The following is a 5236-nucleotide window of genomic DNA, read 5'->3' on the forward strand; positions in this document are numbered from 1 at the left end:
GTTCTCTACTTTTCATAATAATACCAAATTAAATCTCCTAGGACCTTTCCCATATTTTAATGCCTGATAATAAGCCCAAGAGTCTTAAAATGGTGTCACAAAAGCTTACAAACTTGTTGAAAAGGTGAAACAGTTAAAAACAAGAACTTAGCTTGAAAAACAGGGCATGTGCGTACGCACAGGGGTGTGCGTACGCACGCCCAGAGAGATTTTCAAAATGTTTGCGTACGCATAGAGGTGTGTGTATGCACAAGTACAAAATTTTTCAAACTCTGCTCGCTCGCACAAGGCGTGCGAACGCCCTCAACAGAGTGCACCTTCCAACGTGTGTGTGCGCACAGGTTGTAAAAATTCATTGGTTATGTGCGCGCACAGGTTGTGCTAGCGCTCTCAACAGAAGGCTTTCCCCTGTATGTGCATACGCACAAGGTTGTGCATGTGCATAAGTTCGAAAAATCACAGGGGTGTGCGTGCGCACACAAACCATAAATCACAAAATTCTGCAACATTGCAGAATTTCAGATTTTGACACCAAACTTTGAATGATCCTAACTTCATCTTCAAAAATCCAAATTTTGCAAACTTTATATCAATTTGAAGAATTTTCAATGAGCTTTAATTCTAAAAAGTTTCAACAAATTTTGAAAACTGAAGCACAAGTTATGATCCGTCAAAGTTCACAAAAAAATCCTTTTTTACCAAAATATCATAAGTTCTCAATTTTTCCTTGAAACATATAGCCAAAACCAAATCAAACCATTCTAAACTCCAATTTACTTCTAATCTACCCTTTTGTGTCATAATTCACCCTTCATACCAATTTCTCAACCCATATTACAATATCATCAATCTCAACAACAAATATATCACACTAAAACTATTTTTCAATCCACACAATCATTCATTATCATCATATCACTAACCATCATCATGATTAAGCTCATTCAACCCCAATCTCATTCTTCAACATCATTTTATTAACATTAACATTACAAGTCATCAACAACCCAAATCATCAATTCATCATAATTCATCATAAATCATCATTCAACAACTCAACAACCAATTCAATTCCAACCTATCCTATGGGTCACTAGCCTAAGTGTCCAGAAATATTATATATTACATAGAAAAAATTGAAACCATACCTTGGCCGATTCTCAATATGTACCGAAACCCCAATTGAGCACAAGTTAAGCTTCCAACCACAATCCAAGCCACCAATCAACTCCAACAAGCATCAACAATCACCAACAAGCTCCAATATTCAAGCTAATATCCATATTTCACATAAATCAAAACCTAATACTCACCATAAATCAATTTACAAGGGTTCTTGAGAAATATTACCTCATTCACTAAAATTTGGGATAGAACCCAACATTTCCTCACTAATGATTGGCACCTAAACAACCAAAACACAAATTTTTCTCAAGATCAACACTCACCAAATATGAAATTCTTAGGGCAGCAGGAAGGAAGAGAAAATTCGAGTACTTACCTAGGAAAGTTAGATGAAAGTAACGGGCTCAGCAAGAGTTTCACGTAGCCGTTGATGGCACACGAATTGAAGCACCGTAGCTCAAGATATCACGATTTGAAGTAAAATGTGAATAGTGCTTCTTCTCTCTTCTCCTTCTCTCAATTTTTGGTGTGTAGTTTGTTTATGAGAGTAGTATGCTGAATGGGTTCACTTATTGAATCTATATATATGTTGGGCTTGAGCCCAACTTGGGCCCGGTCCAACCCGTTAGCGTTTTTATCCCATTTGGCCCAACTTTGGGCCAAACCTGTAAAATTAACGCCCGATTTTCTATTTCTAATATTTTCTAAGGTTTTTGACTGTTTCTAATTTTTCTCGCACAGTACCGGACAGACTTAAATCGGTTCGACCGGTTCGGCTGTCGGTTCCCGGTTTTTCTCGTTTTTTCGCAGAAAATACATTTTCTGACTCAGAAAAATCTACTAAGTCTAAAAATAATATTTAAATCCTCAAATTCTCATTCTAAAATTTTCGGATCCTATCTTGGGCAATATTAATTTTTTAATTAGATGGTTAATTAGTCTCGGTTCTTACACTTTCTATTGGTTAGAGAAAAAGAAACGAAACGCTCTCTTACTCTAATTTTGATGCTCATCTTTTATGGGACTTATTGTTCTCTAGTTACTATGCCGATATAGTATTTGTGTTAATGCCTCTACAAAAACCACCCACATCCTGAAACTAATTAAATTCCAATTCAATTCCATGATTTGATTCCTTAAAACCAAACAGCACCATCATTTCTTCACCAAAAGGAAAGATAGATAGATGAGTAATAATAGGTTGTATTCTAACAAAATGAATGTATGGAACTGTGCAAGAGGGTTGGCTATGAAGATCTTTTTGCTTATTAGTGGTTTTCTTCTCTCGTTAAACGCCTCAGCAAATCCACCCCTTAATGGGATCATGCTCTTTTAATTGCTAACACCTTCACTGAAAAAAAAAAAGAGTAATTACCTAAATGAATCCCTCAGGTTTTTAAAGACACTTTAGTTCCTTGAAATACACAAAAAACTCCCTCAAGTTTAACTCCAGCAGACAAATCAGTCCCTGACTTTGTTTTTCTATCAATAATAAACAAAAAAATGCTGACATGGAAGCATGGACTAGCATACGTGGTAGTCAATTGTCCACGTGTGCAAACAAGACAAATTAGTCCCTAGGCTTAGGTTCTAAAACTGCGTCCTTTTGGAGAATACCAAAAACGCAACATTTGATTCCCCTCTTCCCTCTATCTTTAGACTTCGTCCCTTCCCTGGTCGCCACCCCCTGAGTTTTTCGTTGCTCGAATATCCTCTTCTACTCGTGATTTTCTCATCCAACTGAATTCTAATTCGCATTTTAGTTTTGATCCGCTTGCACTGTACCTATCAGGAAAGAAGGAAGTGGTTATGACATAGAGCACTAAACCCCTGAGACCATGGCCAGCATGCTCTTTATCAATGCTCCCTACTCTCTTTCTCTTTGGTTTTCCAACTCTGCCTACACCTATCTCTCCGTCTCCTTCATCTAGATGTTGAAGGATCTCATGCCCGTTGCCATCTACTCCATCAGTGTTCTCTTCAAGAAGGAGAGTTTCAAGAATGAGACCATGGCCAACATGCTCTCCATTTCATTCAATGTTGCCATTGCCGCTTGTGTGAGACCAAATTCGACATTTGAGAGGTTTTCTTGCAACTTATGGTTGTTGTCTTTGAGGCCACACGCCTTGTTCCCATCTAGATTCTAATCAATTCAAAGGGGATCTCGTTTAACCCTATCACCTCGCTCTACTACAATGCACCCTACTGCCTCGTATTCTTGTTGGTTCCGTGGTTGATTATGGAGCACCTTTCTCTCAGGGATGACTCCAGTTTTCATTTGGAGTTTGTCATCTTTGGGACTGACTCCTTTTGCGCTTTTGCTTTTAACCTTGTTGTATTCTTGCTCAGTGGAAAGACTTTGGCTTTGACCATGAACATTGCTGAAGTGGTGAAGTACTAGCTCCTGATTAAGCTTTCGTGGTCGCTGATTAAGGATATCGTCACACAGGTGAATCCGACTGGGTCTGGGTTGGCGTTCTTGGGGGTTGGCATTCTTGGAAAAGGAGAGAAAAGGGGAATCAAACGCAGTTTTGGAACTCTAAATTCAGGAACTAATTTATCTTATTTGTACACGTGGACAACTGACTGCCATGTGTGCTAGTCCATGCTTCCATGTCAGTATTTTTTGTTTGTTATTGACGGTGAAATAAGGCCAGAGATTGATTTATCTGTCAGAGTTAAATTTGGAAGAGTTTTTTGTGTATTTCAAAAATTGAAAGACTAAAATATTCAATCTTAAAAATCTCAAAGACTGATTTGGGTAATTATTCGACAAAAAAAGTTTCTCTTTTTTTTCTATTTCTAAACAGGATTTGTTTGTTTTGTTTCTTTGTTATTCTTATTGTGTGAAGTATTGTTTTGGTGTGTAGTACTCCAAGGAACAAACTTCCAGAGACCCTGATAAGTGATTATAGGCCCGTTCATGTTATAATTCGTGTAACACTTAGAATGCATTTATATTGTGGTGTTTTTGTTGGGTCCTGTTACTTATGTTTCGTCTTCAATACAACAATAATGAGCTTAATTTGAAAATTTGGCTTTTTGGTTAAGGTTTTCAAAGGGTTAAATAATTAAATTGATTCTATCATAAATTTGTCATGTTGGATAACTGTTATCATATCACTTGTTAGTCAGTGTATTATTTAATGTTCTAGCTAAGTACTCTGTTAACGAAAATGAACGGAGAAATTAACATGAATTAACTTTTAAAATTTGGAGATTCAATTTAAGTCAATTAAAATTTAAAAAATTAATTTAAAACTGAACTCCAATTTTAAGAATTATTCTAAATATTATTCTTATAGATATTTTGTATACTTTATACCAACGCAATAACTTTTTAAGGATAACTAATTACTAACTGGCATAAATACTTGGTTAGAAGCTAAGTCAGTGAAAGTGATTATTTATTAATAAGGAAATGACAACATAATTATTATACCTAAATAAGATCGATCGGTTCAATTATAAAACTGGTAAATTACATCCTTAATTAGTCTTATTTATTTGAATTGTTCAAATGATTATCTGGTCAAACCTAATCAAATTTGATTACCTAAAAAATTAAGAGCATCTCCAACGGGCAAATAAATGAAGCCCTGCTACTGTGCATGTCAGGGAGAAAAGAGAGATGGGGCATTGGAGCAAAATTATTTGAGTTCCTTCACGTTATTCGAAGCGAGGGAGTCCCTCTGAATGGGGACTCCCATTAAGCAATAAACAATTGCCACTTGGCAATTAAAATTCACATCTACCGTGTAGAATTTTGTGCTAACATGACAAAGGGGGTAGTTACATATAAGAAATGATGGTATAAGATCAACAAGGCTGTTGCACAATTTGCTGGTTGCTACGATCAAGCTAGTCGAAACATAAGGAGTGGTTCGAACGCTGATGATATAAAGGAGTTGGCATATAAACTTTATTCCACACATTATGGTCAAAAATTCACTTTTGAGAGGCATTGGAACATGCTTCGGCTGGAGCAAAAATGGAGAAGCCAACTACCTACACAGAGTGGCGGCTCAAAGAGAACCAAGGTTAGTGCAACTGGAGCATACTCATCCTCATCAAACCCAGAAACACCGTTGGCTGATGAACCCGGTGTGGA

General features: G+C 36.7%; 1 pseudogene; it reads left to right on the forward strand.

Moving 5' to 3' along the window:
• LOC107633515 lies at positions 2949 to 3742 on the forward strand (annotated as a pseudogene).

The sequence above is a fragment of the Arachis ipaensis genome, chromosome B03 (assembly GCF_000816755.2).
Source record: "Arachis ipaensis cultivar K30076 chromosome B03, Araip1.1, whole genome shotgun sequence".
Lineage (NCBI taxonomy): Eukaryota > Viridiplantae > Streptophyta > Magnoliopsida > Fabales > Fabaceae > Arachis > Arachis ipaensis.